At 38.6% G+C, this 9,810-nt stretch overlaps 1 long non-coding RNA gene across 1 annotated transcript in view; it reads right to left on the bottom strand.

Annotated features, from left to right (window-relative positions):
• Positions 1-691, bottom strand: part of LOC122330915 — a 55,871-nt gene extending 55,180 nt beyond the window's left edge. Inside the window, exon 1 of the long non-coding RNA XR_006248098.1 lies at positions 595-691. This is a non-coding gene — a long non-coding RNA (uncharacterized LOC122330915). The remainder of the gene's footprint in view (positions 1-594) is intronic.
• Positions 692-9,810: the final 9,119 nt, after the last annotated feature.

Here is a 9,810-nt window from a genome sequence, read left to right as displayed (position 1 = left end):
TTCATACTTTATAATGAGAGTAATAGCACATTATTATCTACAATGAAGAAATGAAAAAAAGATGATTAAGAAATGATGATTAAAATTACACAAATAGAATTATTTCATTATTTCAACTAAAATACTTCATACATTAAATGTGTTTAGTATGCTTTATATCTAAAACTGATTTGGATTTTTTATTTAGAATTTTTTCAGTTAATTCATTTTAAATTAATCATTCGAACAAGCAGAAATGCCAATTAAATGTGTTTATTTAAAATCTTATTTATTTATACATTCATACACTTAATACGTACATTCGAATTGTAGCTAAATTCATTAAAGTATTATAAAATGATAAAAAATTATTTATTTAAAAATTGTACAAATTGTATAGTTGCATTAATATGATTGAAATCAATTCTTTAAAATGTTTATTTACTTAAAAAATAAAAATTCTAAATAATTAATTAATTAGACTTTTTTTTATTAGTAGTGCATAATAAGTAGGTTTTATTTAAGTTAATTGTAAGCTGGTTACAATTACAACTAATGATATATGTCGTGGATGATATATCAGTATCATATCTGTTTTAATGAATACGTACGTACCAGGCATAGATCAGGGTAACGTGTGCTCAGACATGAAGAAGACAGGATGTGAATGCCGTTTCGAACTAGAAAGACTATTTCATAATGCCACGCTGGTGTCAATGCTCCTCTCCGGTGTTTGAGTTGAGGCCTTATCTGTGCTCTTTCTCTTAAAGTTATCTCCACCGAGTTAAAATGTTACAGGTCCATTCAGCTGAAACGTCGACTGACAGAATCAACAGCGGTTTGAAGAGTCAGTGTCAATATTTACGAATCCTTGCAGTTTCAGTGAAACAGAAGGAGCGCGTGCTGTGAGGAAATGCCTGGCATCGAAGCGCCTGATGATGAAGAGAACATCACGCTTCACAATCACACGCGCAATTATGTAATCGGCGGCGTTTAGGAGTATAGCTCAGTGGAGATAACTATGTAACGCATTAAAAGTAATTACATTTGCATTTCTGCATAAAAAATTGGCAATCAATTCAACAATATATATATATATATATATATATATATATATATATATATATATATATATATATGTATGTTGAAAAATAACCATATTATATCAAGTAGTAGAAAAACAATAAAAATATACAAAATTTATAATTGACTGTGAATGATAATTACGATTTATTTATATATTTAAATTAGAACAATAATTTCATATAATTTGTCATCATATTTTTTGGTGCGTTATTTCATTTCACATTTGAAAACCTGGTATTATATTTTTTTTATATTTATATTTTCTTATCGATTATATTTTCGTTTTGTTTTTGTAACGTAAAGCGGTTTCCAAAATGCTGTTTAGATGACTGACTTTGATTTGGCAATTCTTCAAATACTAGCCTCAAATATTTTTCAAACAAAACATGTATAATTTAAAGACGTTGTACATGGTTTATATAGATATAGAGTGATGATTTTGTCAGCATATTACCACAAAAATTTCATCGCATGGTTTCAGAAGCTAGATGGACTGAAATGTTATATTTGCATGTTATATAATTAAATCATTTCAGATTATGAACATGTGGATTAATATGTAGCTTGATTGCAGTTCTCGGCAGAAAAAAAGGTACAAATATCAATTATAATTTGACGTAAAGGAGACAGTAACACCCAGTGTTTGCACTTGATGCTCTTTATGATAAAATATCAAGGGCACGCGATTTGATTTTCAAAGGGTCGTTGACTTCCTGTGCCATAATCTACTCAGGACATCTCTTTATGTACAGCTTCATCCAAAGCACTGATCCCTGCTTCTTTCTTTCTATCCCACCACACACGTCAACAGGATGTCGTTCTCCCTGGAGCAAAGCAGGGCAGAACCGCAGCGCCGTCGCTCCTTCTATGAACTATCTGAAGCGGAGACTGGAAATTCAGAGCTGCAGACTTCACTTTCGGGTGCCAAAAAAGTGCGAAAGCCGTGGTAGGACCTTCAAAGAGCGGCGGACGTGAACGAAAGCACTGGCATGCTGGCGTTTAAGGACACAGTGTGTAAACGCCGGAGCCAGGCGGGAATTTTGTGGAGACGTGTTCAGAACCACGGACAGCGCACTGCTGAAGGATACACTAGAGCTGTCCGTCAGGAGCGCCGCTGCTGCCATGGGAATAATGCACGGGAAAATCCCCAAATCCCTCACGGTCTGGCAGAGCCATGGAAAAGCCTGACGCTGGGAGCGTCGACGGAGTTTAAAACGCTTTTGTCTCTCTTCGGCTCTCTCCTGATGATATGAGAGTGCGTTAACAGAAATGGGAAATATGAGAAAGTGCGATGTCAAGTTATATAAAAAAAAACATTGATTTTATTACATTTTTCCTTCAAGGAAACTTTACCAATAAATCCTGTGCTTGATTAATTCTTTCATTTATCCATCCATCCATCCACTCATTCGAGCTAATATAACATAATATCAGTTTATTTACATACGTTTAAAACAAATAACTAAGTATTTAACATAATTAAAGTTATAATCTGTATTTCATTTTAACATATCCCACATTTTTATAAAACAGAATTTTGATCATTTTTGATATCTATCTATCTATCTATCTATCTATCTATCTATAGTTCATCTATGTATGTATAAAGAGTTCATTTGGCCAAAAAAAACTTTTCGAACCAAATCGTTCAAATTGCAGTTCGCTTATTTTGACTAGTTTAAAAAAAACTTAAAAAACAGCTAAGCCACGCAATAAAACAATAAAAAACGAGACAACGTAATAAAAACATGATTTTTGCAACTTTTAAAAAAAACAAATAGACACAGATCAGTCAGTTCTGTTTGTTTCTAAAGCACATTTAAAAACAACAGCTTTTAAGTACCCTAATAAGTACCTAATAAGTAAACATACATTTCACAGTTTATTATATTAAAATGATAATTAACTAATAAGGTTTTATTAACGATATTAACATAAAAAGAATAATAAACATAGTAACAAATGTTGTATTCATTTTTAAGAAAGGCGTAACTAATCCATATCGTTAACTAAGCATTACAGTAAATAAATAAAATTGGATTCATTTTTTCACTATTTAATTTATTTTATTTTTTTTATAATTAAACTGACTTTTTGGCGAGGGAACAAAACGATGTTCCTTGAGTGAACTGGACTGTTTGAGAGGACAGAACGGGAACAAACAGGAAAGTGTGAGGGACACAGAGCAGAGCGGTGCTGACATTTGACATACATCTTCTTCTGCTCGGCCGTCACACCATTCCTTTAATATTCACCCTCCACCAACACTGACAGACAGGTCAAGGTGAGAGAGGAAGGCTGTTTGATAAGACTGAAGTCTAACACAACGTTTGCCCAAAGAGATAAGGTATTTGGATTTCCAGCCAGAATTCCCCTATATTCCTTCGGTCTTTAGCTATAATTTTCTGAGGTTGATATTTTGCATACATATATTACGGCTTTTATGAACTACTTCTTGTAAAAAAATATGTGCACTTGTAATGTACCTCAATTCTAATATATATATATATATATATATATATTCCCGCTGCACCGTGCCTGACGGTACTGCTTCCATCCAGCCCTCAATGGGCTCCTGATATTACAGTGCATGCTCCTCAATTGTTAGGCCCAAAGGAGGCCCGCCCACCCTTCCTGTCTTCTTCTCCGCTGGCTTCTGTCAGCCATGCTGCTCAACCCTCAGCCCACCGTCTGTTTGCTGGATTCGCCACGGGTCTGCCAGTCTCCATCGGCGACGTGGCTGGAGAATCCCTCAGCCTCAGCCCTTCGACCGGTCGGCTCCACCATGGCTCCTAGCTCCCTCGTGTCCACTGTGGCCCAACCGGGCTCGCTCCTCTGATCTGTTGTCGACCATCCTCCGCCTCCAGCTACGCCTCTTCCCTCCATCCACCCAGCTCTGTCAGGCTCCTCATTCCTTGCAGCTCCACCTCAGTCCTCTGTCGCTCCGGCTCCACTATGGTCTTCCGGATCCCCCTCTCTGCATCGGTCTACAGCGTCATCTGCTCCGCTTTGGCCCTCCGGATCCTCATTGTCGACCTTATCGTCTTCATCTCGGGATCCTCTTCCACCTGTTTCACAGCCCCCTGGAGCCAGCGGCCATTCCTCCACCAAATGTCACACCCCTGGACTGTTGTGTGTTTTATATTCCCCCATGTGCTCAGTGTGACCAGGTTTCTGTCCGTTTGTTAATCAGTTCATTATGTTAAGGTATGTTTCGTCATTTAATGTCATTACCTCCCCTTGATTCCGTTCAGTGTAAGTTTATCCGGTCTCGTCTGTGTAGACGTGTGGTTGCCACCTTTCTGTCTGGAATTGCCTTATTGTGGATTTATTAAAAGACTGTTAATTGTTATCGGCCGTTCCCACACCACACCATGACAATTTTACAAAATGTTAAAAATACTGTAATGTGATACAATTACATTTAAAGGTGAAAGACCTTAATGGTCCAAAAAGAAATTACATTTTAATATAAATTTATTTGTAAATGCAATTAACTGTCCAAGTACATCCTTTTAAATATTTTTTCTCTATTAAAAGAAAGCTAAAGTCTCCTTAACAGAAGGTGGCATGTCTGGTTCTTGTCATACCAAGATCACAAAACATCACAAACCACATTCTACGCAACTTTCCAAAAAGCGTCCTCGGCGAACTTCAGCACATTTAGATTTTGACTAAATTAAGCCTCTAAAGAGGAAACGAAAGTGCAGGCTCGTGTTTAAAGAAGGGTGGATTTCCGTTTCCCAACCTGGCAAGAGAATCTTTTATGTTGCTTTGAGGAACAGTTCGTCCAAAAATAAAATGTACCCGACCTCAACCCATCTAAGATGCAGATATGCTTGTTTGTTTCACTGGAACAGATCTGGCAAAATTTATCATTACATCACTAGCTCAGTCGGGTGGATTATTGTGATGTTTTTTTATCAGCTGGTTGGACTTTCATTCGGCACCCATCCACTTCAGAGGATCCATTGAAGAGCAGGTTACACAATGCTAAATATCTTCAAAACACTGATGAAAAAGAACTTGTTGGATCGCCTGAGGATCAGTATATTTTCAAAAAAAGTTCTAATTCGAGATAAAATTTTTATTTAGCACTTTAGTCAATAAAATAAAACATCCAATTTATTTATCCAAAAGCATGAACGCAGACAAACCAGTGATTATTTCCCCTCATTCTACAAACAAAACGGTTATGCATTCAAGTGCAATCAGTAAATGGCTGTAAAATGATATTTTATAATTCATTTGTTTCCCCTTGTTTATCATTTACCTTTATTTCATTAAAAGTTAAAGCTAAAAGCTAAAAATAAAACAAAGAAATTCAGCCAAAATGCAAATGGCGTAATTATTTATTAATCATCATTTCACTCAAAACCCATACGGCTTTCTTTGTTCCATTTAACTCCAACGCTTAATTTTTGATGAATATCCCGGAATAATGAATGCAAACGAGGGCTGGGACTGTCAAAACAGCAAAAAAACATTTAAAAAAAAGCATAAAATGCTCAATGATCCAGCTGTAATAATTCTTCTGGGTGGCACGTTGGCTGTCATCTTTACGGCAAGAAGATCCTTAATTCGAGGCCTGCCTGTGTGAGGTTTGCGTGTTCTGCCTATGGCTGAAAGTCCAAAAGAATGGGCAGAAATGTCTTTTTTACGGTGATATTTTCGAAAATTCGATACCAGATTACCAGCACATTTAAAAACTACCACCACATCAGAAAGAGGGCGATAAAAGAAAGCCGTTTTCATACAAACTATCCTTTAATAAAAAAACCTCTAAATCTAGGTCAATCTATCTGCCGCTTTTTCCAAACTTGCCCTCTTTATTTCAAGGGTTTTCCTTGCGCGAACCTTAAATATACACAGTAGTTAATCTATATTATAGATGGCACAGGCAGCTACTGTAACCTCACAGGTGGCGCTTCTCCAGATATAAGCAAAACCGCACCTGCGTTATTTTCCCAAAGCTTTTACTGGTTTGCAGAGCACAATTTACTCATTTCATCCGACTGCGGAAGACACATTGTAGCTCTTTGTGAGCAGAAACCGGCGCTGGATTCATTACGGCTGAACATCTGCACTCAATAACACTCCGGCTGCCGTATGAATTATGACAGTGTTGCCGAACCGAACGGCATGTCAGCGTCCGTCTTTATTAGCTCAGAAGACGCAGATGATACACCGCATGTCAACGCCGAGTCTATAACATCAGGGCCACGTTATGGATCAAAACACAAGAGCCTCTGTCACGGGAATCCGCAACCCCTCCGTCTGATCGCTACGAAGCCGACGAGGTAACAAATCACAAACAATCCGGGAGATGTTTTCAAGGCGTCTTCCGTTGACGTCTGAAAAGCATACCGCGAATTCTCGCATTTCGCACACCTGGGAGTGTTTACCCACGCCGCGCGCTAACACGTCCTCTTGTTGTCTTAACTAACAGGGCCAAATAACCTCTACTCGACTAACAAAGCAGGGCCTTAAAACCGTATTTGAACTCTCCAGCACTGCCAAGCACGTCTGTTTACCTTCCCTGGAAAGAGCTACAATACCGTCTGTCACGTTTACAGCAGAAATATGCGCGAACAATGGAGAGCGGCCAAAGGGATGCTGGGAAGCGACCCGCATTCCCTCGGGACGGTCGGAAAGAGAGAGCTTTCCCATTTCGCTCCCGATAAGCCCGGGTCAGGCCCCTGTGATCTGGTGTTTACACTGCGGCAAACACTCGAACCATTTCCCTCTCATTTCCCCTTTCGCTGCCCTCTGGAGAGGGAGAGAAAACATTCCTTCGCGTTTCCAACTCCAGCTGAGGCGGGTTCAAACTCGGGAAAAGTGACGTAATTTCTCGCCAAATAATGCGGTTGCTTATTCGGACGAACGTTTAACGATGCCACCTGACGGAAAAGACGCGTCTCGGTCGGTGGGGTACGATAACCTTCAAAGGGGGGAGAAAAAACGAGCGGGATCGACGCTCACCTCGTAAATCACCCGAAAACAACACTTAGATAATGCACAAAGTATTTATAATGGCTCAAAGGGCACGCAACTCAAAAACAACGTCGTGTGATGGTTTTTAATGGAAACCCTACATGGTTACATGAAACTTCAGTTCCTCTGGACAACCACAGGAACAGAGAGATTTATTACCATTCATTAACTATGGGTTGTATTCATCGACTAAAACATGAAAGGCACAGCATGTACTACAACAATATTTTTGTTTTCCGTTCCTAAAGTGGAATTTAGGCCACATAGGCCAGTCCTCTTAACTTTTGGATGGCTTCCTGAATGTGTTTGAAACAGGATTTGCGACTAGAGAAAATAAAAAAATACACTCCACGCTCACTTAGGGATTTGACAAGAGGCAAAAGATTTGCATCCCAAGCAAAGTTGGGGATTGGTTGTTTGGTTTATCTCACGCACCGCCACCTGTTGCATGCTGGCATATGCTGAGATATAAAGTCAAAGTTACAAGAAAACCACAATTGAAATGAATTTTTAAATGCAATTCTAGGATATTAAGTCCAAATGACAAATAAATGAATTTGCGATTGTGAGATATAATCACAGTCGTAACTGTGTGACATGATGTTGCAATTTAAAGACGTAAAGTGCAAAAAATAAAGTCACAGATATATGAAATCAACTTTTTTTTATTTTTCACTGCAATATAAAAAACTGAAATGAAGACAATGACAGACATTTTGAATGTGTGGGTTCTTGACAGGTGTGGTGAGATTCACAAAGATTGCCGTTAATAATAAAAATGTCATGTGAAAACCGTCCCCTCAGAAGAGGGCTTTTAAGCCCAGTCTAAAAGAGGACCAAAGACAGGATTATTTAGTCTCTGCTCTGTTCTCACGTTTTCTGTTTTTCGGCATTTTTCTCTGTTTTCCTCCAGCTTTTGTCTCCTTTTCAGCTGCTTGGATTGTGTGTCAGACAATGAAACGAGGAAGAAAAAAAGCGGTCAAAGGTCACTCATTTAGGAAACTAAAGTCTTCAAAGCATGCCTTCCTATTTAAAGGGCCCGAATGGAGATTTAGAGAGCCCACCGCAGACTTTGCCCTCTCTGAAGCAGACTGACGGATGTCATAGGTCACATTCCAGCGTAGAACTAGGCCAGTGGCTTGTACGATAGCAGGTTGCTGATTCATCATTGAGGACCGGTGGCGGGGGAAGGGAATTTGAAAAGAGCTACTTTATATCATTACTTCATTATTTTCCGCGGCGCGGTTCACGTTTCTTTCACTGGGCCAGGGCGCTTTCAATCTACCCCTTCTTTAATCTCCTCTCTTGATTTGGAGTGGCACAGAGCTGTCTTTGTTGGCTGAAATATCCAAGCCCTGGCACGCTTGCCAAGAGGCAAGACTGGCAAGGTTGTGCAATAACAGCGTGAATGAATTATGACCTCTTAACAGGGTAATGGACCTTCGGTTGTGAGCACAGGGGGGGGCGAAAGTTCTCTGTCAAGACCAGCTACAGGAAAACGAGCGGTTTTGTCACTGGAGTAATACAGTGGAAAGTCAGAATTACATAATTGCTTTAGGGAACTGTATCGTATGACATTTTTGACAGCATTTACACACAGCATTTCTTCCGCGTTGTCTTATCAAATAAAAAATATCCTGTACATAATAACCTAACCGGGACTTTTGAGCTACAACCATGTCAAAAGTTAAAGGTTATTCTGTATTAGGTTTAAATTTGATTAACTTATTGTACAATTTTTTATAATTTCCTTTTCCAGTGCATTTTGTGCAACTTGGGTTTTTTTGCAACACAATTATGAATCTGTCAGTCTCATAATAGTAATAGACATACGTATTTATTTTTCAAATATCCAAAATCTATTGGTAGTTATAATTTGATTAACCGACACGATCAAACTATAGTACAAAGTGCACTTTTTTTCACCATCAATATAGTATGAGCGCAGTCAGATTTTTCTAATTGCATGTTCACTAATTAATTTGTCCGGGTTGCATCCTTGAATGTTGGGGATTTTAAGATGAAGAACGGAGAGAGCACTTGTCAGGGTGCTCACTTCTACTATTTGACCGTGGATGGCTATTTTGCTTGCATCAAGGTATATTAAAAGGTCCTATACTTGATAAGTTTCAGAGTACGGAGTGCCACAAGGCTCTATATTAGGTCCTTTATTATTTGATTGAACAAATGTAATATTTGTTGATATGCTAATGAAGCCTTTTGAATCAAGTTCTTTTGCCCACTATTCATATGAATTCACACCTGCCCTGAGTTCAACGCAACCCCGCATGCTACTCTAGTTAGTCGCTAGGAGATATCATCCATAACTTCATAATATAAAGACATTAGACTAGGGTGAAACGTTATAGCTCCTAGCATCTCTGTTTGCACACATTATTTGCCTACTACATAGTAGGGGATTATGCATACTCGGATACAGACAAAGAAGAGTTTACGCTAATAGTTACACTAGCGCCCCTTGTGGCAATATTGAGAATGAACGCCTTGGTATATTATCGATAAATGATTCTGCATTCTAATTTCTCTGTACGACAAAAGCATCCCACGAATGATTACCTCCTAAACAAACAAACGCTAAATCGCAATTCAGAGAAAGGGCTAATTTTACCCGTAGTCCTTCAGAACGTTTAAAACGGTTTCCTCATTTGAACTGTACATACGTACGACTTACGGCTAAGCTCAACACGTTTCTGAGAACACTGTGGAAACCTTAAATATTTACTTAAAGCA

The sequence above is a fragment of the Puntigrus tetrazona genome, chromosome 25, assembly GCF_018831695.1.
Source record: "Puntigrus tetrazona isolate hp1 chromosome 25, ASM1883169v1, whole genome shotgun sequence".
NCBI lineage: Eukaryota > Metazoa > Chordata > Actinopteri > Cypriniformes > Cyprinidae > Puntigrus > Puntigrus tetrazona.
The sequence above is the reverse complement of the archived record's forward strand: the minus strand, read 5'-3'. Positions and strand labels throughout refer to the sequence as shown.